Raw genomic sequence first — 27,823 nt, 5'->3', positions numbered from 1 at the left:
GCACCGACCACAGTGCTGACGTAAAATATTCTCAGTGCTAACCAGAACATGGGTTAGAGTCCCCTTGTAGTCAGGCTAACCGTGGGAGGTTCTCGTGGTTTCTCCATGTAACTGTAACCATGTAACCTCCCCATGTTCCACCAAAAAGTCCTCTACGAGGCAAATTTCGCCCAATACTTGATCCAGGATCTCCCTTGTCTTCTGGATTGGATCCAAAATTGCAAGACTACGGAGTTGAACATCAGTTGTCGTAAACCCAAAAATTGAGTTGGCTGTTCAACGACGGTTATATATATGCAAAAAAACCAAGGGACACTTAATTAGGCTGAAGTGGTGTAAATGATTGATTCACTGATTAATATCTTTAAATATAAAAACAAAATTATTCTTTCCGTTTGCTCGCAAAATGTTTTTTAAGAAATAATATATTAACAAAAATCTAATTTTTACAAAAAAAAATGTATTTTTTATTAGTGACTTGAAAAAAACTGTCAAGGCTGGCTATCTAATTTTAAAAAATACGTGGAATTTTAGAACTAATTTTGTGCTGAATAAGTTCTTTGAATAGTTAAGTTTAGTTTAAAAAGCTAGAAAAAAGAATATATACTTTAAATTTTTAGGATTACCCCGCATAAAAGATATTTTGCGGCACTTAGTGCTTAATTTACGAGGAAATGCTGTTTCGTTACTTTTTAGTAAAATTTCTCCTTCCGGCAAACGTAGAGTGTTTACCCGTGTGTTGTAACCCTTTAAATTATGTTCGGACGTCGGAATTCCGTATCTCCTACACTTAGGAAAATCAAGTTATTTTGTAGAAAGAATTTAAGAAACATATAAGAATTTTTCTTAAAAAAGAGCTGTAAGCAATATTAACATTAAATATTTTACAATTGTATATTTTGCAGTTTACTGACTAAAGGCTTTTATTTTTCTAACTAATTTGAAGTAGTGAAGTCTTCAATCGTTTGTGTATTGTGTTTCGACTATTTGTTTTTAACAGAAGGTAAAGCGGAAGTTTCCGATATTTTAAATTCCGTATAAGTTTAGTAACAAAAAATATAGTAACAAAAATATAATAACAAGAAATATAAGTTTAATAACAAAAGATTCCGTCTCCAAAATGCTCCAACTTTGAGTTTAATCACAAAAGAAATAAGACTTCACTTCGCAAAATTTAACTTCATTTTTCAATAAATTTAGTAACAAAAAATAACTTCTTTTGATTAAGATTAGTATTTTTTTCTCTGATTTAGATAGGATAGCAGAAATATTCCAGGCTTTAAAATTTACTCTGATTAAATTCGGTAAAAAAAGTTTGTTTCTGTAATTTAAAGGTCAATGAGTTTAGTAAGTATAAAGTTTATGAAGAATCTATAGTATATGAAGAAGGCTTTGACAAATATCAACTCCTAAATATTCATAACTATACCAGCGGTGACATAAGAGTCACAAAGGGCCTTTACTAGTTAAAAAATGAAATAGAAAAAAAAAGAATCTCGTACCTTTGTGAAAGGTTTCTCTAAGGTAGGAACAGCCCTACCCCAATATAAAAAATTATAAATTTATAAAATTTAAAGGAGTCAAAAAAGATCAGTTAGCAGAACTTATTATAATTTATGTAAATATTCAATATGCATCAGCTATCACTTAGCTCTATGTGATTGAGTTAAGATCAGTCTCAACAGCGTAGCCATAGTACGGTTCATTCGATTTCTCAATCGGTAGACAAAATTTTTCAAAATAACTACCTTGAGCAGTGATTAGGTTTCTAATGAGGTGAACCGGGTTCGAATCCTGGAAATGTCTGGTCGATACGAATTCTGCATCCGGCTTGTATCGACCACCGTGCTGACGTGAAATATCCTAAGTGGTAGACCGATCATGGGTTAGAGTCCCCTTACCGTTAGACTAACCGTGAGAAGTTCCCGTGGTCTTCTCCTCCATGTAACGCAAATGCAGGTTAGTTCCATCAAGAAGTCCTCCACGAAGGCAAATTTCCCCCAATACTTGATCCAGTAGTTCCCTTGTATTCTGGATTGGGTTCAAAATAACAAGGAGTTGATTATTAGTTGTCGTAAACCCAAAAATTGGGTTGGCTGTTCAACGATGGTTATAAAATAAAATAACTACCTTGACATATATATTTTGAGTCCTTATCCAAAAGAGTTTAAACTACGTTTCGCAAATTAATATTTATATTGTAAATTAATATTTATATATAAACGCTAACCTTCTTCAAGAATCAGTATTAAAACGGTGGATTAAATGCATCAAAATCTGTTTTATACCGTAAGGGGACAGTTATGAGGTTGAGGTGATTATCAGCAGCACCGACGGTTCTATTCGGCAACCAAAAAGGTTTTAATATATTTAATCTCTCTTTTTTCACTTGTGATTCCTCAAATATTTATAGGCTTTTTATTTTGTCTTCTCTTAAATATTAAATATTTGCTATCACTAATATTAAAACTTATTTGATTCCTTTTTTATAACATTTATAAAGTTATAGTAAGAGTGTTGATAAGAGAACTACAATACAACGACAAAATGTAAAATTTAATATTAGGAATGCGTGGAAGTCATGGAGTTATAGGGATTGATTTTAGACGTTACAATAATAAACATTTTTAGACCTGTTTTTTCATTAATTTAACAAGCAACACTCATTTAGAGGAAACATTAATCAATTTAGACAAATTATTTAAAAACCAGAAGAAATAAAAAAGTTTACTGATTGGTTTTTTCATGGAGAAATCATTGATTTACTATGGAAAAGCAATGATTAATATCAAAAACCTGTAATAAAGAATTTGTTTTTGAAACTAGAAGTGCTATACAGATAAAATCAGCCACTTAAACTTTTCTTAGACAACCGCTGTCACTTTAATCGATAGCGCTTTTAAATATTAATATCTTAAGAAGTTGATAAAAAGCAAAATAATAAATATTAAGAGATCATTCAACTGTTTTTTTATCTCCCGCCATTTGCACACTTAAACAACTGCAACATTGTTACAATAATATTAAATGTAAGAAATCATGCTACTAAACAAGCAAATGATTTCGGTTTAAAATAATTGCCATTTTTTTAAGTGTAATTTCGTTTTAGCAAGTCCTAAACTCAATATTTTTAATTAATTATACAATATGTTTATGAATAAAGTACGTTCCCAGTTTTTTTGCATATATTTTGCACTTTATTGACTATATTTATGTAAACAAAATTTCATTTTATAATATTATTTAAAGTAGTCCGTGACTTTAAAATATTTACATATATACATGACACGGAGAAAAATTCTGGTAAAATTTTCTTATTTTATGATAATAACATTTCTGGTAAAATAACCAAAATATACGATATTTAAGCCATAAATTTCGTAATTTTTCCGTTCATATGTTAATGGTTTAGTGAAAATAATGGTTTCAAAATTGTAGTTCTTACTAGCACATATTTAGTAAAAAGTACAAAATTAAAAGGGAAATTTAATCGAAAAAATGATTCTTATGCCACGCTTTATGGTATCATGATAAAATTACTGCATTTACCAAATTTTATCATATATTATAAGACCCAAGAGCCCTAGTTTACTTTTAATTTTAACAAAATCATTACCAAAACTCTCAGTAAAAATTAATAAGCTTTTTAGGTTCTCATAGAACTAGAAACAATAAAATTTACTACATTTTGGTAGTTTTTACCACTCTTTGTCCTCAGTGCAGTTGTTGAACAGAGAGATTAAAACAACATTTGATATATATATAATACAATGCTTATTTACATAACACTACCAAACTTTTAACTAAATATGAAAACATTACTACCCGCAACAAGTTCAGAAATTTGTAAAGTAACCGTTTTTTGCATAAATGTAAATTTATTGCTGTAAATGTATTGCAAAATTACTAGCTATGGGTCACATCTGACCCATTCCTTGTACGGGCATTGTTTAGAAACAATAAATTTTCCTGAAGCACAAACCCTTGTCTCTTAGATAGAACAAATTTAAAACTCCATTGGATTCAAGTCTAGTGAGCGAAGTGACCATTCGTGTGCTGTAAGAAAGTAAGTAAAATGTATCAATGAGTGCACCGTTATATCGTGTGTAGGAGCCTATTTTTTGGTAGGTCCAGTTTGGCTTTTCAGATGACTTTTGCGAGCCGGAAAGCATTAAAATATATTTACAATATGTTGCGCCAAAAATATTTGGTTTCAAAATTCCTATAAGTTATTTCTTCTCAATCTGTTAATGTAAAAGCTGGAGGTGTGTAGGGTTCTAATAGAGGGTGTACAAATGCATAATACAGGGTGTTCCGTTAAAACAACGAAGGGGTCACACTGTGGGGTCACAAAGTAATCTTCAATCGATGAAATAAATAAAACGCAAGGAAATCTAACAGAATCTACAGGAAGGCAGACATATTAATCAGACAGATTTGATTGTAGTTGGAAACAGAGAGAAGTTGTGAGATGATTTATAAATGCCTCTTCATGTTTCAACCTCCAATAATGTTTCGATGTTTATTACATTTGTCTTTCTCTACTGCAAATCTGTAATCTGTTGTAATCAAGGTAAAACTAGTAATTTCAGCTCAAACTATTTAAAAACAGTTGGACATCAATATCGAAACATATTACTGTTTTAATCAATAGTTTTGAATTTACTTTAAATTGTTATCATGGTTTCGTTGAGTATTAATGAGTGTTACCTGGTGAAATTAGTCGAGTTCGGGTACACACATAAGGTAATTAGAATCAATAGCCGGGTTTCGGTACTCAGAACCGGGAACTGAAATTCGTCGGCTAGGTTTGGGTAATAACGGGGAATGAAAATATGACTAGGAAAAGGGAATCCTGGGTGTTTGCCAAATACCCAGAACAACTCGAGTGCAAACAGATCTAACTGAATAAGCATGATATGCTTTATACTTAGTTTATATTTTTTACTAAATGCGTGATGATAAGACCTGCAATTTTGATAGCCATCCGTTATCGTATATTAATCGTTACTGTATGATCGAAAAAATAACCAAATAAATGGTTTAAATAACGTAATTAACCAGAATTATGATTTTCTTACCAGAAATGTCTTAATCATACAGCCCGGTAAGTTCACAAGAAATTTTTTATTCCATGAACATGAAAGTAAATTTTTATCTTTTTATTGTAATTTTAAATATTATTAATGTTTAATAAATTAGAACACGCAATATTTTTTATTACTTGATTTAGAAGGGCTGTAATAAATGTGAGTTTTAAAAAATTTAATAATTTTAATTTTTTGTTATTTTTACATTTTTTGCGGAATTAATAGTTTTAATAATCTATCTCAAAGTTTTAAGATTAAATGGCTAAAGTAATTAAATTTAAATAAAGTAAACAAAGCGATATCTCTCTGAAAAAGAACAGAAGCTTTTTAATCAGAGAAGTTAAAAAAAAACTCTGTCATGCGATATTACGGTCTTTACTTTGAAGATAATATGAAACGCAAACATAGGCGTGCAAAGCTTTTTTAAAGCGTTATTTGCCAATCCTGAGTTGATGATCTCAAGGCAACTTCAAATCGAAAATTCTATAATAATATAATTTCATTATAGTAGTAAGCAGCAAAAATATTTGGAATGATTTTAAATTAAAATACTAAAGGTAAGTATTAATTCTCTTTCAATACTATAATAAATGAGTTGATTAAATGAATCTAAATTTAAAGAAAATATCCAGTCAAAGATTTTCACATCATTCTTTTCTCAGTAAAACAGTTGCTTTTTCCTATCTTTTCAATGTAAATATTATTTAATAATAAATTAGAATATCGTCATAAGAAATCGAAACGTGTATTTTATATTAAAAAAAAAACTATTTTTTTGAAAAAATATTTTTTCATACAACTTAAAAAGTTTGAAAAATATTGTTAAAAAAATTCTAAAAAATATGAAAAAATATGTTTTTATAGTTTTTCAATCTAAATATTATTTGATAATGAATTAGAATATCTTCTTGAAAAATCAAAACGCGTATTTTATATTTAAAAAACTATTATTTTGAAAAAATATTTTTTCATATAATTTAAAAAATTTTAAGAAATATTATTAAAAAATTCTAAAAAATATGTTTTTATAGTTTTTCAATATAAATATTATTTAATAATAAATTAGAATATCTTCGTAAAAATCGAAACGCGTATTTATATTGAAGAAATAGTGGCAAAAGAATTCGGTACTGTGAAAGGTAGGTAAGGTGACATTTTTAACTATATTTTTTGTTGAAATTATTTACTGAAATTATTTTTTAAAACCTTTATAATTACCGGAGAAATACATTAAAGTTTATTTTCTTATTTTTTTTTAATTTTAAATGATTTTATATTAACAATTCACAATAGTTTAATTGTATATGAGTAGAAAAATAGATAGAATATTTAATAAAACACTTTGAAAAATTATTAATTTTCATTTGTACAAAAATTGAATAAATATCATAACTTATTTAAAATATATTTTCTTTCAATTTCATTATTTTCCAGGAAATCAATTTATTTAACCTAGACAAGTAAGTGTAAGAAAAATTTGTCCATTGTACAAAAAGTTAATTAAGGAAAGTTTACAATTAGTTTTAATACATTAGAAAGATAATTGCGAATAAAATAAGTTTGTTTTCGTTTTCAGAGAAAAAAAACCTATTCAGACATTTTAAATGAACTTAATTTAATTTAATGCTGATAATTATTTCCATATTTTTTCAGTATTACAATTTCATACCAAGGAATAGTAATTATTTTAAATTATCAGAAAATAAACAATTTCAATGAACTGATTCTATTTGGATATAAAAAACTAAAACATTCTTAGGTCGACTAAATAGTTCATTAAAGAAATTGTTTTTATTTTTGTATATGCAAATAAGAAGAATAATACTTTGCTCAAAATAAACTAGTCTTTTACAAAGAGGGCTATATTTAAGCAAGTTTAGATAAAATTTTACTACTTTAGTACTTTAAGTTTAGTTTTTATTCTCTATTATTTGAAAAAAGATAGTTATGTACATGCTTTTAATAAAATAATAAATATAAAACTTTCATGTTTTTGCCAATTACTTAATTATCTATCTATATATCTATTTTCTAACGCAATAATTAATTTATTTTTGCTAACTATTATTCAAGTAATCAAATAAAACACAAATGCACACTTTCTCCGAATAAAATTTTCACTATAATAAATTTTTCTACGGATTCACGTCTTTAACAAGTATATTTATTGACTTTTATTGGATTTTGGAGCTGTTCTGAAACCGTAATTGTGTTAGTTTTTTCTACATCTAAATATTATTTCTTGGAAAAAAATATTACCTTTCTGCGGTCTGGAACTATTAAAAGTAAATTGAAGTTCGCTGAAGAATGGATTTATCTTATCAGATAATGTATGCTTATCTTCAAATTCTATTTTAATTAACGTTGCGTGCTAATTATATTTCAAATATAACATTAAAACATATTTCACTTTTTAAAGAACTTATTTATACTGCATCTGCTTTTTTCTTATGTTATCGAGTTACTTCGTTCGAGTTAAAAAAATAATTTTTTTTATATAAAATTGTTTTTATCATTCTGGTGTTTTTGTCTACACTGAAAAAAATTCTGGATCAAATTCTGGTGAAAATCCCAGCATTCAGTAAGCCAGTACTGTTTAGTCTAAAATCCATTTTTATCGAAACATGTTACAGAACGAAAAATCTGATATACCGCAATTTTTACAGTATTAATTACCGTAAAATTACTGTATCACTCCAATTAAATAAATATCTCTGTAAAAATTACGGTATAATATTTTATGGTTAAAAGGATTTTACGGATGATGCACGTAAAATGCCGAACTTTATACCGTAATTGGATCCGGGATTTTTTACAGTGTAGATAGCTTTAATCAATGCGAAGTTTTTGTAAAAAGAAATGTTTTTATCCAAGATATTGTACTAATAATTTCTTGTCAGCGATATTTATGTTGGTAGTTGTATGACACAGAATAAAGATCATGACTAAACATGAGAAAATAAAATATTTAATTCAAACGTTATTCTGAAACCCGGCTGTGTTCCATTTTGCATGCGTTTTTTTCACTTGATTTTTTAAATTTTCTCTTTTAAAGTAAAAATTATTGAGTATATCAGTATTTGTTTAATTGAAAATTAAAAATATTTATATTTTATGACTTGAATTTTAAAAAAAAACTGTTAATCTTGTTAAAAAAAATTTTGCCGAATTATTTTGCAAATTAAAGGCCTCAGTAACAGTGAATTTATACTGAGTTCAATTTTAAAAACGAATGTTAATTAGCCAATCATTTTATTTAAACTTCAAACTCAAACAATAATTTTCTTAAAAAAAAACCCTGATTTTTTTTATACTCCCTAAGATTTATATTGAAGAAAAATGATAAAATCTTCTCATTACTTTAAGGATTTGAGGCAATAAATTGACGTAAATTTATTTCTGCCAAGCTAAGAAATAAGTTGAGTTCAGTATCAGATCAAGAGGAAGTAATCAAGAGTGAATAGATTTACTGAGCGATATGCTGCCAAAAATGGGAAATACACCGTATTTCATTGTTGTATTCGTGAATTTCGTATCTTTCAGATTGTGTTGTTTCGTGAACAAGCTGTTAATAATCATGATTATTTGACCTACGTCAATCGAAAAATAAAATTGATGTAAAACTGTTTGAATAATCTAAAGATTTAATATGTTTTCCCTATTAAGTCCATGTTACAATAAGAAAAAAAAACGTTGTATAATATATTTTTCTTTGTAAATATAAGAGTCTAAAATATGTTTGCGTAGTTATCAAGGGTTAATTTTGTGTAGAAGTTTGTTAAAACTAGAAAATAAACTTTTTAACTAATTTTCACTTTTTAAATGTAGATCTAACCTCCTAAAGACTGTTACTCATTATCTTATATATAGATTTATTTCATATTATAAAATTAAATAATTGGTGTAGCATGTATATTTACATTATTTTATTTTTATCGTCACAGTCATTGTTGTATTCTTGAATTAATTTATTATCGGGAATTGTAGTTGTCATTGTTGTATTCGTGAGTTTCGTAACTTCAAGATTAGGTTGTTTTGTAAAAAAGACATTAAAAATCATGATTCAAACCAATGAAAATCATGACGCCAATCGAAAATCAAAATTAATGTAAATACTGTTGTGATAACATAACGATTTACTATGCTTTTTCCAATTAATTCCTTGTTACAATAATCAAAAAATGTTTTAATTTCATAAAAGAATATACTCTTCTTCTTGGTAAATTTAAGTAACTAATTTCTTTTCTTTTCTGCGTAGTCATAGATTATTTTTATATAAAAATTTGCTCAAACTTTAAAAAAAAACCTTTCAACAAATTATATAATTTTTCTAAATTATATCTAAACTTATAAATGCTGGTAGACTGTAAAAAATTTCGAATCTAGTTATTGTAAAAATTAATGGATGCTCGTACTTCGTACAACAAAATTTATTAATACCCGAATATTTCGCGGAGCAAAAAAATCTGGTGTGTCGCAATTTTTACAGTTATAATTGGTGTAAAATCACTGAATCACTCTAACTAAATAAATATTACTGTAAAAATTACAGTAAAATTGGATTTTACGGCAAAATAGACTTAACGATTAAATGAATTTTACGGATGATGCACCTAAAGTACTGGCACTTAATACCGTAATTTGATTTGATATGGATTTTTTTATAGTGTATTCCTTGAAATATAGATTTATTTCATGTTACAAAATTATTGTAATGGTATTATGATCATGAATTTAGTAGTCATCGTTGTATTTGTGAATTTGCATCTTCATGATTGTGGTCTTTCTTGAACAAGCTATTAATAATGAAACTTATATTCGTTTACTAATACGTGTATCAATTGGAAAACAAAGTAGTATAAAGTTGTTGTTGTGGTATAATAGTCTTATTCACATTTTCTTCAAAATAAAAAGCGAATTTTTTTAACAAATGCTAGATATCGAATATTTTATAGGCATAAAAGTATTTTAATTAAGTAAAACCAATCAACAATAATAATAATTATTATTATTTATTAAAATAAAATTCAATTTAATCATCTTATTATGAGTTAGATCATACTTAGATTAATTTCGAAGGAAAAATCCAAGGCATTGGGTAAAACAGGAAAATCTGCTATTAAAAATCCATCGACATTTATTATTATTATTATCATTAATTATAATAATTTTATATGCTACAGTGCATTAACATCTTTAAAAAAGTTCGTATTATAACACTTGAAAAAACTAGCTATTATATATTCTACTTAAATTTTTTAAGCATGTATATTGTTTTTCATTTGTTAAATAATGCATTGAGTCTATTCCCCTTATGTATTTTACATAGTGATTCTTATTAAGAAATATTATTAGTTAAATCTTCATCGAAAAATAAATTAAATTGTAGAAAACTATTATTAAAGTAAAATGTCGAATGAAAATTTTAAATTAATTGATTAGCTCCTGAAATTTGATAGTTAGAATTGAAATAAGCAATGATTTAAAAAATAATTAAAAAAGCGCATTAATAAAATATTTAAAAAATCCATTTCCATGCGCAAAATCTGAAGTTGTAAAATAATATTTTGACTGCTGAAGCCATTTTAAACTGCTTATTAGCTATCAAGCTTCTCATGACTTATTAGTGTATATAATGATATCAAAACTTTAAATGTTTTTAAAGAGTAGCGTTTTTTATTTATTTAATTTGAGATACTCAAAATTTTCGAATATCAAAGTCAGAAGAGCTCTAATGCACATGATTAGCACTGTTAAAAATAATTTGTTGTTGAAATCTATTATTTTTTAAATACTTATATTTTTCATTCATTCATTGCATTTAAGGAATTAAGAAGTCTTCATATACCAATATGCTATTATGATTCATTAAAGATCTTACTTTTACGTAATTTACAAAGAGAGAGAAATAACTAATTCTAGAGTTTTCTAGATAACTAATTCTAGTAACTTTATTCGGCATTTGAAAAAAAAAAAAAAAACAATTAGGCATAACTTTTTATTGTTGTATATTAAAGGTTATTTGATATTGATCAATATCAAATTATCACTAATAAACAACATATGCAGCTCATGATTATTTTATTTGATATTTATGAAAAAATATTTCATTTTACACCAACATAATATAAGCTACAATTTAAAAGATAAAATTACGATTCTGATTTGATTGTTTTAATAAAAATAAAATCTCGAGTTAAAAAATAAGGTTTGATACTTTCAAGTTTTTACAATTTATGACAATAGTTTACAACTTCTTAATATTAGTTGTAAAAGGTAATCTGAAATTAATTAAACAAATGAAAAATTTTGAGAAATCGAATTTTAAATAAACGACTTCTTAAAAATTCAATTTCTCAGGAATTTTTCTACCAATTACGCTCATATTTGCCATATAAAATTACATACTTTAAGATGATGTAGAAAAATTGTATACCTTATCTTAACTAGTTATCTCACCATTCGAAATTTTTTCGACTATTATTTAGTAATTAAGAAAAAATAATAAATATTTACTAGAAATATTTTTTGCATAGAGTTATCTTTGGGTAGACAAATTCTATATTTGTGTGCATATTGTTATTAATTCGCTTCAAAAGTTCTTGAGTTATGGTGAAATACGCAAAAAGTAAAATTAATATTAGGGTATTCAAACTATAGATCGTTCTCCTTACCATATTTTCCAAAGATTGTGGCTGATCCCTATATTTTGGGGGTCAAAAATCCAAATCCGTAAAAAAAAGGTATACTTATTCAGAGAAAGTACGTTTTTGTGTCTGATTTCGTAATTTAAAATATCGTCTGCACCAATTAATTAGCATTTTTAAGGTCACCCTCTCGAACCGTTAGGAATGAGTCCTAGAACGTGAAGATCTAAATATTAGATCAAAAGTTATGCAGGGTTGTCAGTTTTTTCCCTTTTTTTTACGAACTGTGCAATCAGTTATGCTTTATATGTAAAAAACAACTAGAAAAAAAACATTAATCGTTTTAAGACTGGAGAAAATAATTATCTAAACTGCTTAAAAGTTAAATTTTCTTTATTTAAAATTTGATCCATAAAATACTTTGCCGACAATTTAAAAATTCCTTAAAATAAAAATCATTTGGTTTTTACAAATTGCTGCACTAAAATAAAGTGATTTTTAAAACGTCATATTTCGTGAAAAACTCAATTTTAAGATTCTCTTACGTGCACTTTCGTTTCCTCAGCAGAGCTCACTTTGCTTCCCTGCCAATCTCTACAGTTCGACCGGCAAAATCTAGATGGCGCTAAACAGCCATTACTAAAATGGTGTGTTGCCATAGCAAGCAATAAAAAAGATGATCGCACGGACGGCGCATTTCAACTCGTTTCGTTTTGAGATCAAGCCAACGGCAGATTCCGTTAGATGCGGTTATTCTTTGAATCTATTTCCTTTCTTAGTCTTTTATCTTGCCGCTATCTCTAATTGTGATTTTGTGAATTGTCATTCTTCTGGAGGTTTACTTTTTAAGATATCGTGGCAATTATCAGCTCTTCGATCCAATTTTTCCCTTCAGATAAATTTTCCAAACCGGCTATAGATTTCACGTGGTTTTAGATTGATCGGAAATATGTGACTTTTCGTCCGCGCAAATTGATTCTCTTATCGAAAATCATTCATTTAAAATTATCAGCAAAAGTTACTATAACTTTGATTTCGTCATTCATATTTGCAAAAGAAAGGTGCCCGATATGCACTAATGGACATTGAATATGAAATCATTAAAGGCTGCTGAACTTGCAGTTAAAATGGAGTTTAAAGGTTTAGTCGAATAAAAATTCGTAAATTAAATCGAAATGATTTAATCAGGGTTCGTTAACTTTTAGCGAACTATTAAGTGCAGAAATCAAGTCATGAAACTTAACACATTTGGATTACGTTTAGACAAAGATTTTGTGACTTTGCTTTTCAAGGTGCTCGCTTGGAATACATTTGCACTAGATAATCGATAAAGGTAAGCAACCACGTTTAATTACTTAGAATTGTGTATCAAAAGTATTCGTATTATATCACTAGATAATTTAAATTAATATACATAGAGGTTTTATTTCTGCCTGGATAAATTTTTAAAATGTTGAAGTCACATTTTGGGAAAAATTATTCCGTTTATATGTTTGTGGCTTAACATTTCGATTTTCCTTTTTAGGTTCCTTTACTAAAATGCCGTGATATTAATGAATAAATAACCACATTTATGATTTTTTCTTCAACACGTTCTCTGGAAGGATACAAATAGGATAATTGGGATGCAATTCTCCAATCCAGGGGCTTTTAACCACCCACTCTCATGTTTGGCATTTTTTAAATGAAAAAAAACATGATTTTTGAATTTTTTTTTTTTTTTTTTTAGTTTAGGTAACAAATTTCAAAAGAATTAAAAATTGCAGCCAACTGCAGCCAAGAAGAAAATCTCCAAGAAAGAGAGTGAGTCGTTAAATGTCGTTGGATTATAAATAAGAAATCGGGACCACGTTTCTTTTAGAAGCAGCCCAGATTTGTCAGTTGGGTTCATACTTTGGACTAGCTTTAGCATAATTTCAGAGATCTTGAATTTTATTTTGATAGTATGGTTTTCTCATTGGGAGAAATGGTCTCCTTGACAAGGGGGTAATTTCAAATGTACCGAATCATCATTTCGTTAATTTTACTGATAAATTACCATTTTTAGCATTTACCATTTGATAATTGACTGTATATTGAAAAGAAAATGAACAGACCAAAGGTACTGAAAAATTAATATTAGAGGTAGTGCAGAAAATATAATACTATAGCTTAACTTCCTTAAAATTTTTATTTTTATTTTTGTGAAATTATAAATTTTGATTTTATTTCAGAAATAGAATTAACTAAAAACTTACAGAAACTAAAAAAAAACTTAAATAATCATTAGTTATCATTTTGTTTATAAATTTATTTTTATAAGTGAATAAATATTTGGTTAATTACATTATATGCTCTTTTATTTTTTATACGTTAGAATTGAAGCAAATGACTCGTAATTTGAACTGAATTTATTGTTTTTGCCGTTGTCTACCCACCAAACTGTGCAATAAAACGAAATATAACTCATATTTCCAGGTATTCTAATTCTAATTAATATTTTTTTGTTATTTTTTTTAAAAATTTAATTTTAATTCTATAAAATTCACCTTTTCCAGAATTATGAAAATATTTAGTGATAAAACTTTTAACCTTAGCGATGTAATGGCGATTATTTTGCAGAAGTTGATTAACTATCGTGGATAGATTGTTTTTTAACAATGGTTATATTTCTATACCAACTGGTAAACTGCAAAATAGAATCCAGCTTAAAATGATGGAACGAAATGGCCGAAAATGGTTATTTATCTTACATGATAGGCTTTTTAATCACGGCACCGCTTCACTGTATTTTTTTTTGTAATGATTTGTCTAGAATATTAGTCTTTTTTAAATTGTTGATGCAATAGGGAATTATGTACTACTTTGTGTTAAGGAAAAGGGATAATGATAACAGATTAGACACCGATATCTCATTGTGCATTAGACATTTAAGCTACGCTTCAGCTACATTGCATTTACTTTAACATGAGGTAAAGCTCATAATATTTTTTTAGTATTTCGTGTAAGAATCTTTAGCTATAAAGTGATCTTACTCGAATTATGTGAATGTTGTATACATAGTCATGGGCATCATATTATATATGTATCGAGAAACGGATGCAATGGGAATTACACTCTTTCTGATATTTATGTTTTATGTCAAGGAAGAATTAACTTTGAAAGAGAATTATAGAAAATTAGACGCCGATGTCTCACTGTGGATTGGACGTAATCATTTACACTTTAGCTGCCTTACATTAGTTCAATATTTAAAGATATAGTAATGCTCATAATAGTTTTTTTAGTATTTCGAATAATAATCTTCCGTAATAAAATGATCTTACTCTATTTATTTTAAGGTTGGATATATAGTCATGGGTATTATATGCATACTGAGAATGAGATTCAATGAGAATTATCATTTTACCGATCTTTACTTTTTGTGTTATGGAAGAGTTAGCACTGAAAGAGAATAATTGCAAATTAGATTCCGATATCTTGTTGTACATTGGAGATTCACGTTGTCGTTTAACTGCATTATATTTAGTTCTGTACTTAAAGGCATGGTAACATTAATAAACCTTTTTTTAAATTTCGAATAATAGTCTCAAATAATAAAATGATTCTCATTGCATGATTTGAATGTTTTATGTATAATCATTGGCATTATGCACATAGTGAGAATTGGATACAATGAGAATTATACTCTTTCTGATCTTTACATGTTTTTTTAAGGAAGAGTCAACTTTAAAAGAGAATTATGTAACAGATTAGACGGTGATATTTCGTTGTGCATCGGATATTTACGTTGCTTAATAGCTGCATCACATTAGTTTGTATTTATGATCATAATAACCCTCGTAATACCTTTTTTTTGTATTTTAAATAATAATCTCAAATAAAAATAACCTTACTTGAATGATTTGAATTTTGGATACATAGTCCGGGTCATTATATAGTGAGAATTAGATACAATTTGAATTATACTCTTCCTGTTCTTTACATTTTGTGTTAAGAAAGAATTAACTTTAAAAGAGAAAATAAATTCGACGCCGATACCTTGTTGTGCATCAGAGATTTACGTCGCTCTTTAGCTGCATTGCATTAGGTAAACATTTTATGATAAAAAACTACTCATAATATTTTTTAGTATTTAGAATAATAATTTCAAATAATTTTTAGTATTTAATATTTAGAATAATAATTTCAAATTATGAAATGATCTTACACGAATGGTATGAATGTTAAATGAACAGTCAGATGCATCGTATATATATAGTGAGAATTGGATGCAATAGAAATTATATGTTCATCCTGTTCTTTGCATTTTGTTTTAAGGAAGATTTAATTTTTAAAGAGAATAATAACAAATTAGACTCCTATATCTCATTGTGCATCGGAGATTTACGCTGCTCTTTAGCTGCAAAACATTAGTTCAATATTTAAAGACCTGGTAACGCTCATAGTAGTTTTTATTTTTGCATTTAGAACAATAATCTCTAATAACAAAATTATTTTACTCGCAGGATTTAAATATTGATATAGAGTCCTGAAGATTATATATATGGTGAAATTTGGATACATAGAGAATTATTCTCTTTCTGATCTTTGCATTTTGTTTTAAGGAAGAGTTAACTTTCAAAGAGAATAATTATATATTTCACGCCAATATCTCGCTGTGCATCTGAGATTTATGTTGCTCTTTAGTTGCATTACTTTAGTTCAATATTTAAAGATATAGTCATTCATAATAAGTTTTTTTTTGTATTTCGAATAATAATCTCGTATATAATCATTCATATAGTCAGTTTCGTATATAGTCAATAATATAGTCATGGGCATTATATACAGGGTGAGAATTGGCAACAATAATGAGAATTATACTCTTTGTGATTTTTACATTTTATGTTAAGAAAGAATTAACTTTAAAAGAGAATAATTATGAATTAGACGCCGATATCTCGTTTTATGTAGGAAATTTTCGTTATTCTTTTGCTTTTTACATTAGTTCATTATTTTAAGATATTGTAACGCTCATAATATTTTTTTTATTTCGAATAATAGTTTTAAGCAAATAAAATAAACTTACTCGAGCGATTTGAGTGTTGGATATATAGCCATGCACACTATTTATGCATAATGTGAATTGGATAAAATGAGAGCTTTATTCTTTCCAATAGTAACAATCCAATAGTCCAAAGTAAGCAATTAATTGCTATTTTTATTATGAAAAATATTTAGTTTCAATATAATTAATATTTAATGTGTATTATGAAATATCGGGCTTCTCTATAATGTGAAAACTGATTTTGTTCCATAGGTTCATGCCTCTATGTTTTCATCAAATCAAAGAAATAATTTGTTTCAAAACCAAAAAAAAAGAAAAAAATGAAAAACTAAAATGAGTTTAATTATCACTTGCTGTAGGATGCGAACATACTGTCTTAATTAAAACTTTCTTTCTTCAAATAATTTTCTTTTTAAAAATTGTTTTATTTAAAAAATATTTTCATAATATAACAGAAGTGCTGCAAAATTTTTGCAGATTCAATGTTATACGTATTGTGAAGAATAAGTTTTTTTTGAACATTGTTTTCAACGTATCAGAGCACGAATTTAAAAGCGGGTTATTTTCTTTAAAAGTGGGTATGTTTACCAAATGACCTTTGTGAAATGCCTTGAACTATTGCATTTAGCTTAAAAAATGCACTTGAGTCATTGCTGTTGAAAATATGAACGAGGAGTTTAGGGAAGAGCAAAATTTGTAGAAAACTTTAACAAAAAATATGTTATCACTCGAAAAAAAGCAATTAGAAGCAAACTATGAACACTAATTAGCAAAATTAAAATCAATATTAAAGAAAAAAAACTATCATAAGTCACTTTTCAGTGGATATTTATATATATCACTTATATCACTTATATATCACTTATATATATATATAATTATAATAGATATATCATTTTTCAATAGATATTTAAGAAAAAATCCAAATTATATCCTGCATCATACTAAAAAAGGGTTTGCTTCCATAAGACCTTTTTTTAAAATACACTTTCATATTTACACTAAACATTTGCTGAATACTCGATAATCAATTTGCATGCTATGCACGAAAAAAAAGGAAAAATTTGGCTCTAAAAATACTGTTGCTTATCATTGAGTTTAAAAAAAAGCTCTTGCATATTTTTAAATTTTTTTTATCTCATTATTACAATCTATTTCACTTTATTAACTTTTATTATTTTGTAACTTTTTAATAAAAATAAAATAAATAAAATATATTTTTTTATCTCATTATTACAATCTTTTTTACTTTATTAACTTTTATTATTCTGCAACTTTTTAATAAAAATAAAAGAATAATTTTTTTCATTAGTAAGTAATAACATTGATTCTATATTACAACCAGATCTTTTCGATAGATAAACAAATATGTTTTCCCTTTTCGAACATTAAGTTCGAGCTTTTAGAAGTAGTTGTAGTACTTACGATCAAAAATAGCGATAGAGCAAAAACGTGTTGCCACTTTCATGCAAACAGTTTGGAAATAGCTTCATTAACTCACTTCTTTCTGTATACATGCATAATTTTATGCTAATACAATGTTTCCTCTCAGACTAAAGCATCTGTGAGACCCTTATTACATTTTAGTTAAGTCTCTATTTATTTAGTATTCTTAGTTTTAGGGCTTTTAGTAGTGAGAGAATTTTCTTTTTCCCTAAGAGCCATTTTTATTTCAGTTATGCTCATTTATTTTTATTTAGACAGAATAATTTACGAACGTGAATATGTAATCTAGTTTATAGTTTTGAAAGAGACGTAATGTAATTGGTAACGAATTTACGTTTATTTGAATATTTGTTATGATATCAGAGTGTCTGGTACGCTTTTTTTACTTTGTTAAAAATGTATGAGTTTTTATTTTTTTAAATTAGTGAGGGAAATTAGTTAATATATTTTTGTTAATTTAAAACACAGAACACAAACATAAATTTTAATTTATATTTACATTTTATGCGTTTTTTACATGTTTATGTCACATTTTACGTATTTCTTACATTCCTTTAAATGTTATGAATAATTGTTTCCTATGACATTTTAAAATTACTCCTGACACGAGAAATGTATATTGAAATTTACAACTGTTTTTTCTCACCACATTTTCAAAGTTTTGAATATTTCTCAGTGTCTTAGTCCTCACGAAAAATCAGAATTCTTTTGACGTAAATTAATATTTTCATCCGAGAATTGTACTATCAAATGTAAAGAATAGTTCGTCGCTTTGAAAACACGAAAAAATATTTCACATTTTATGTAATCTAGTTCTTGTTTCATAGAAAACCGTGTACATTCACTTGTCTACTTATCTATCAATTTTCCGTTGTTTTTCATTGTTTTGCAAAGAAGAATACAGGTATTCAGGCTCAAATGTAGCTACTCAACTTATTACAACCAGTAAGCCTTCCACGGGGCGAAATATTCTGGTAAAAGTACCGTACTGTATAGTAATGACATTTCTGGTGCTAAAAAACATATTCCTGCTTTATAAAAACAAAACATACCGTATTTAAACCATTAATTTAATATTTCTTCTATTCATATTATAACGGTTTACCAGAAATTCGGGTTTTCAAAATTATAGTTCTTACTACCAAACATTTAGTTAAAACTACAAGGCTGAAATGTTAATATAACTGAATAAATTGTTTTTATGCCATGCTCTAAGTATTATGACAAAATTACCAAATTTTATCACTTTTGCCAGATTTTATCGCATGTTAAAAAACTATATTTTNGCTTTTAAAAGTAGTTGTAGTACTTACGATCAAAAATAGCGATAGAGCAAAAACGTGTTGCCACTTTCATGCAAACAGTTTGGAAATAGCTTCATTAACTCACTTCTTTCTGTATACATGCATAATTTTATGCTAATACAATGTTTCCTCTCAGACTAAAGCATCTGTGAGACCCTTATTACATTTTAGTTAAGTCTCTATTTATTTAGTATTCTTAGTTTTAGGGCTTTTAGTAGTGAGAGAATTTTCTTTTTCCCTAAGAGCCATTTTTATTTCAGTTATGCTCATTTATTTTTATTTAGACAGAATAATTTACGAACGTGAATATGTAATCTAGTTTATAGTTTTGAAAGAGACGTAATGTAATTGGTAACGATTTTACGTTTATTTGAATATTTATTATGATATCAGAGTTGCATGGTAGGCTTTTTTATTCTGTTAAAAATGTATGACTTTTTGTTTCTTAAAATTAGTGAGGGAAATTCGGAAATATACTTTTGTTAATTTAAAGCGTTACTACCGGAACACAAACATAAATTTTAAATCATATTTATATTCTATGTATTTTTTACATGTTTATGTTATATTTTACGTATTTCTTACATTCCTTTAAATGTTATGAATAATTGTTTGCCTTGACATTTTAAAATTACTCCTGACACGAGAAATGTGTATTGAAATATACAACTGTTTTTTCTCACCACATTTTCAAAGTTTTGAATATTTCTCGGTGTCGTAGTTCTCAGGAAAAATCACAATTATTTTGACTTAAATTAATATTTTCACCCGAGAATTATACTAGCAAATGTATAGAATAATATGTCGCTTTGAAAATACAAAAAAACATTTCACATTTTATGTAATCTAGTTCTTTTTTCATAGAAAACCGCATATACTTCACATGTCTACTTATCTGTCAATTTTCCATTATTTTTCATTGTTTTGTAAAGAAGAATAGAGGTATTCAGGCTCAAATGTAACTATTGAACTTATTACAACCAGTAAAATTTACACGGAGCAAAACATTCTGGTGAAAGTACCGTACTGTATAGTAATGACATTTCTGGTAATAAAAAGCATAATCGTGTTCAATAAAACCAAAACATACCGTATTTAAACCATTTATACAATAACTTTTCAAATATCATAACGGTTCACTAGAAATTTAGGTTTTCAAAATTATTGTTCTTATTACCACATATTTAGTTAAAAATACAAAGCTGAAATAACTGAATAAATAGTTTTTAGGCCATGATCTAAAGTATCATGATAAAATCACCATATTTTGTCACTTTTGCCAAATTTTATAGCATTTTAAAAAACCATATTTTATTTTAATTTTACCTTTTGGTGTTTCTATAGAATTTTCCATTTCTGGTTGTTTTGATCATATCTTTTTATGAGAATTTAAAGCTAATTAAGAAAAGCTAAAAAGTTATTGTATAATAAATAGCTTTTAAATATTTATGTAAGGTAATTATTGATTTTTAAATCATGCTGTGTTCTTTTTTTTACTTCACAACTGCGTTTTTATACAAATTGTATTCTTAAACGTTTTACATGAGTTTAAGCTATTTTCCTAATGCAAATCAAATAACCTATTCAAATAACAAATAGAAACATTGGATGAAACTATTCAAAACCAACTATTCAAAAACATTCGATGAAAAGAGTGACTTTTCAAAACTATTACTAGATCGTAAATTAAATTGGCTTTCTTCCAAAGGAAAAAAAAACGAATATCTTGTGCGTGACTGAGCGTCAAGCAATCATATGGTTCATTGACTGTCACTTTGTACCAACGACATGTAAAAAAAAGAAAAGAAAGAAAGAAAGAAATCATGTAAATAATGTGAAAAAGAAAGGAAATAATCTGCAAAAAATTGATAAATATTCTAAATGAAACAGATGTAAGCGGTGAGAGAGAGTAAAAATACCTATACAACAAAATGCATTATATAAAGATTTGTTAATTTTACACTGACAGAATTTTCATTCTAAAAATGCGGTAAAATAAACAGTAGCAGTCTGTATGGTAAAACTGTAAAAACTATGGCTATATAGGAAAATTTCCTCACCTTCACGGTATTGGAACAGTTTACAACTGGTATGGTTAGAAAACCTTAAATACAGAAATACGGTTCTGTAACCATTTACAACCATTATCAAAATCATGAAAATGAAATTTAACTGGAAATTGGAGTTAGGTTACGTTAGGGATTCAATTAGGTAGTAGACTCCGGTGTTGGTTTGTGGTTGAGTCGTGTTTCGTTAAGTGGACCGTGAAATGCGGCTTAATTAGTTTATCTAGTGGTGCAATCTATTGTGTGAGGTGGGAAACAATATATTTGACCTAAGCAACTCTGATTTTGTATTCCAATAACACTGGACATTGGAAACTCTTCATGTGTTCTGGTGTCAATCTAGGAGTTGAACAATTGTTCAGTCCGAAGATTCGATTGATAGATTATTCTTCTCTGACAAAGTATGAACCCAGCTGAAAGGGACTAGGTGGCTTCATAAGTTGGGCCTAGTTGGCACGAATAAATTTTTGGTACTTCAACAGTATTAGGGGAAAACAGCCATCTATTTTATGGTTATTTGACTGCTTTTATTGAATATGGTAAAACGGCAATTAAATAAACTGTTATTTAACCAATATTTTTGTAAAAAAATTTAACAGTGCTAAAATCAGGTTTTATTTTTTCTAAACTTATTTTATACTTTAAATAAAACGAAAAATTCAATCTTTCCTTAAATTTATATACATTTGTTTTAAAAAAAAGATCAATAATTTTTATTATTAAGTTTTTAATTCGACATTTAATTATAATACAATAATATGTTTTCCAAATTGCATAAGAAAAAATCGTGGCGATGTAAGGTAAGCAAAAAAATATACATTTTAATGGGAAAAAACAGAAGATCAAATATATATATAATTCAATCACATTCTGAAATAAACTCTGTTATATATTAGGCGTCGAACACCTTAAAAAATTATGAATAGAGCTACGGTAAAAAGCACTAGCACTCTGAGTTCAGCATCCGTAAAATCCATTTTTTGCCGTAAAATTGAAAACCTAATTTTTGCAGTAATATTTAATTACATACAGGTAAATATTATTCTATAAAAATTACGGCATATNTATTTTTGTAAAAAAATTTAACAGTGCTAAAATCAGGTTTTATTTTTTCTAAACTTATTTTATACTTTAAATAAAACGAAAAATTCAATCTTTCCTTAAATTTATATACATTTGTTTTAAAAAAAAGATCAATAATTTTTATTATTAAGTTTTTAATTCGACATTTAATTATAATACAATAATATGTTTTCCAAATTGCATAAGAAAAAATCGTGGCGATGTAAGGTAAGCAAAAAAATATACATTTTAATGGGAAAAAACAGAAGATCAAATATATATATAATTCAATCACATTCTGAAATAAACTCTGTTATATATTAGGTGCTCGAATTCCTTAGATAATTAAGAATAGATTTACGGTAAAAAGCACTAGCACTCTGAGTTCATTCGTAAAATCTATTTATCGTAAAATTCATTTTTTACCGTAAAATTGTGTACCTAACTTTTACAGTAATATTTAATTACATACAGGTAAATATTATTCTATAAAAATTAGGGTACATCAGATCTTTTGTTCCACAAAGGGTCACGCTAAACAGTACTGGCATCTTGTATACCGGTTTTTTTTAACCGTAATTCAATCCAGAAGGTTTTACAGTGTAATATAAAATAATATATATATATAGTGTAATAAAAATAGTATAAGAAATAAAATGTAATAAATCAAGTGCTAAAGTAGCATAAGCCTAAAATTTGTAATGCAATTAAACATATAAATAAAATAATTAAATATATACATAGAAATCAATACAAAAAGGAAATTTTTAAATAAAGAAATTCGAGAATTGCACATAAATTGAAGTAAATAAATTTTATACTGTACGAAAATGAAATACTGTACGGCATTTATATCATTTGTTCTATTTAAATTTAAATATTTTTTTATTATTTTATAAGCATACCTGATACACCTATTTTTATAAATTTTCTTGTATTTTTTTAATAAATTCACCTGAAATATATTATTAGCTTTTAGGTTTTGCATTTTGTACTATATTTACGGTAAATACAAAATAAACTAGCTTTCCTTGACAACTGCCATTTCAATTCGCATCGCTTTCGAATTCTTTTTGGATTGCTTAGCAATTCGAGCTCGCTTCGTACAATCATATTATACTTCTACATTTTAGTTTACAATGCATTTCTAAAAATATGCATTGCATGTATCTTGTGAGAACCTTGATTTATAAACAGATTTTCAACAGTAATACTAGACCATAAAAGCACTGATAATAAATCTGAACACATTTTTAAATGCAATCAATTAACATCGATAATCGTTTCTTAAAACAACGAAACTTTTGTTAGGGGACCAAAAAAAGCTCCCTAATTAGGTGTAAAGTATCCGGGATTTGTATCTTTACCCGTAACCCTTTGATGAAATTAGTTATTGGAATCGGGGACCGGAAAAATCTCCCGTTTATTAACTAATTAAATCTTATTAAGCATGCTGGAAGAGAATCTCCCCAATAAACGCTGTGTGGAGAATTATGAATCTAAAAATAGAATTTTGTTCTCCTTGTACTAGAATGTGATCGATACAGTTTAACGATACCGAACTCTAATGAGCTGTTTCTTATCGATTTTCTTATGGAATTAGTTTTTTTAGTTTTTTTTATTAGTTCTTTTTTTAAGAAAAGGTGATGAAGTTAAAACAATTTGTTAAAATATTGCTACATGACTAATTTATAATGAGATGTATTTTAAAAAGGTTTAAGTTGTTAATTTATGTTTACACTCTTTGATTTGATGTCTAAACGTGACTATCTGTTATATTGTTTAATTGTATGTATCTACAATATTATAAATTTATTGAAACTACGCTTTATTTGTTTTAATTAGTCGTGAAAACAAAATTTGTCACCAAATCAACATTATCGTGGATTTATTTTGGCCAGAAAAACGTTCTAAGAAAAAAAAGAGATGATAACTCAGAAGTAAGGAATGGTCTAATCTACTAGAATATTGTAATATTTACAGGGCTTCTGGATCTGTGGGAACCCCAAAAATCACAGTACTGATTTTGGTAAAATTACATTTTTGTGTTATTTCATAAAATTTGGCAATTTTATGATGATACTTTAGACCTTTACATAAAACCCATTTATTCTATTAAATATACTTTTAAATTTCGTATTCTTTACTATGTGTAGTAAAATAAGAGCTATAAATTTAAAAACCATATGAAAGCCGTTACTATATAAACGGTTAAACTGCCAAATAAATGGTTTAATACCGTATATTTTGGTTTTTTTAATGTATTATGATATTTTTTTTAACCAAAAATGTAATTACCATTCAGTACGGTAATTTTACCAGAGTTTGTTTAATACATAAAATATAAGACAGTTTATATGTTTTTGAAATTATTAAATTTTAACCAACTGTATAAAACAATAACTCTGACTTTTTATGAAACTTTAGTCTGAGATATTTCATTGAGTATACGAAGAACTAAGAATAGTCTTTGACTGCACGATTTAATATATTAACCATCTATAAAACAGTTATTTGAAATGCTTACTACGTTAAAATTTACCATATTCTGGTAGTTTTGACTATACTTTTCTTTCGTCAGTGCTGGAAATATATCAGGCTTAATTTCAAAAGATTACTAAGTAGTGCATTATTAATCTAATCAGTAATTATTAGGACGTAATTGCCTGGTAAACATTATTAGTATATTATTATCGAATTAGTTATTAGTTCATTGATAATTAATTATAATTACTAAAAACACTTCTTGTAAAACACGGAATAATGCAGGAAATTTTAAATTTATTATGCGATAAAACTTTTATCAAATCGTATCTTTTGTGTGTTGCCTTTTAAAACGTAGATATAAAATTTACCGATTTATTTGAATAGTCTTAAAATAAAGTAACCTTTTAAAAACAATGTTCTTCGTATTTGTATCTTCGGCGGCCTATTGAACATTAAAAATTTAATTTTTGACAGTGTATAATTTACTAATTACTTCGTAATAGGCAAAATAAAATTTTGAGTATGATTTTCAGAGGCTATAAAACAACCTGTAAAAATATCAGCCTGATTGACGAGTGATATTTTGGGTACCTTTCTTCTTAGTTTTATTTTCACATCATGTTATCCCAATTTAATTAATGTTGAAAGGCTTATACATTTTACCCATGACCTTTTTTATGTTTTTTTTTATTGTTAGATAATAAATATGTGATTTACTTTTCCCTTTTTTTTTATTTAAATAAATGTCAATATTTTAAACTTAATTTCCTTTGGGAAACTGTAAAAAATTCCAGACTAAATTTAGGAATGATGTGCCTTTGGGGCATCATTTGTAAAATCCATTTGACGTAAATTCCATGTTTACCGTAAAATATTAAACCGTAATTTTTACAGTAGTATTTATTTAATTAGAATGATTCAGGGATTTTACGGTAATTATTGCAGTAAAAGCTATAGTATATCATATTCTTTGTTCCGTAACATGTTGTAGTAAAAATGGATTTTACTGTAATAAGTATCAACACCCTGAATGACTGTATTTTTTACCGCTGTTTGATCCGGAATTTTTTTTCAGCGTAAACTCATATTTATCGTTATAATTCTACAAATTTTAACTTTCAACACAGACTCATGGTAGATTAAAAACGTGGGACACTATATAATTATAAAAACTAGTATAGAGACATACATTTAGATATAAAAGAAGTACGTATTGTGAAATAAGTGTATGTTCACATGTTCACCCTTCGAACATTTACTTGATTAAAAATGTTGTTTTTTCATATAAAATTTTTAGAAAATTTTCCTCTCAATCTTTTTAAGCAAAATGCGTGATATTGATAATTTAAGCTCTTCCCAGCTTCTATTGAAAAAAATAAACAAATCTTGTGTTATTTTATCAAAAGTAAAGAAAAAATATCAAATAAAAGAAAACGATTTTTGCGCTGACATTTTTAAGTTTAATTCTCTATCGTATTCTTAATTTCTTTCCAGGAATATTTATGAATGACAATTATTCAGATGAATAAATAAGTATTAAAATATTATAATTCCTTAAATTAAATATAAAATATTCTTGCACTAGATGTTATGGTAAAAACAAGATCATAGCGGGTTTAATAAGCTATTTTTAATCCACTTAACTCCTGATGAGATTTAAAAGATATAATTGCTACAAAGATAATTACGTATAGAAAAATAATGTACATTTACATAGACTATAAGAACAAAGAAAACGGATTGCTTTAAAAGCGCTAATTTGAAGACGGTTGTAGTCATTTCCGTAATTAGAAAACGATTTAAAACCAAAAGAATAAAAAAGATTAAATTTTGTTTTACGAGGCTTTTTCCTTTAGCAAACGATTCTCGTTGCATAATTTGAACATAATCATCGATATAATTCAACCAGAAAAAAATCGATTTCTGTTTCTCAAGGGAAAAAGGCGAAACGTTGTAACTGCATTTCAAGACGCTCTTTTCTCCTGGTGATCCTATTTTTTCCAGGAAACTTCTAGGAGATGGAAAAAAGCTGCTTCTTTCGTTGCGTATTTTATTGCTTTCTTCCTTTACTTCGCATTTTATTTTTGGCATTAGATATAGCTACCTGCGTTGAATAAAAATTCGAAGATTTTAGGAGTCAGAATACGATCTGTATTGATCTATGTTTAATAAATAATGAAAAGAAATTCTCTGAAATCCAATAATATATGCATAGTTAAATTAAAATTTCTATTTTAAACTTTGAGTCAATATGTTTGCTGGGATTATGATAATATTTTGTATCTTTTAAAACTGTTCTTTAAAGAAGATATTACATAATATATGTCGTACACTTGAATGAAAATGGAAGGTAGGATTTGTAAATTGCTTTCAGTTAAATAAATGCACTTTAAATTAGTTAGAAGTTTAAATTATGTCCTTGCAAATATGTTTATACTAAGCATACTGAAGGGAATTATGTTTGAGCAGCTTCATAAAAGACATAAATAGTGCAAGGATCTATATTTGAATAACAGTAGGACTGTAATTATGTTTGAATATTACCCTAAAAAATGATTTTACTATAGAGGCGGAACCAGTATTGAACCATATTTATATAACCTAAATGATTTCTGATTTTTTGGTCAACGAGACCAAGCGGGGTGGATTTTTTCAATTCTATAATTAAATGCTAGAAGGTACCTATAAACCG

The 27,823-nt window shown here is 26.9% G+C and overlaps 1 protein-coding gene across 2 annotated transcripts in view; it reads left to right on the top strand.

Moving 5' to 3' along the window:
• The window catches only part of LOC107443669 (kinesin-like protein KIF26B), a 240,741-nt gene that overhangs the window by 45,707 nt on the left and 167,211 nt on the right, over nt 1-27,823 (top strand). Inside the window, exon 1 of one of the 2 annotated variants that reach the window (XM_043050220.2) lies at nt 12,434-13,070. The exons of the other annotated variant lie outside the window; for it this stretch is intronic. The gene's annotated coding sequence lies outside the window, so the exon portion shown is untranslated. Of the gene's footprint in view, nt 1-12,433; nt 13,071-27,823 lie in introns of those variants that run through there. 2 annotated transcript variants of the gene reach the window in all.

Source organism: Parasteatoda tepidariorum, chromosome 6, assembly GCF_043381705.1.
Source record: "Parasteatoda tepidariorum isolate YZ-2023 chromosome 6, CAS_Ptep_4.0, whole genome shotgun sequence".
In the NCBI taxonomy this organism is placed as follows: Eukaryota; Metazoa; Arthropoda; class Arachnida; order Araneae; family Theridiidae; genus Parasteatoda; species Parasteatoda tepidariorum.
This window is presented reverse-complemented; position numbering and strand designations above follow the sequence as displayed.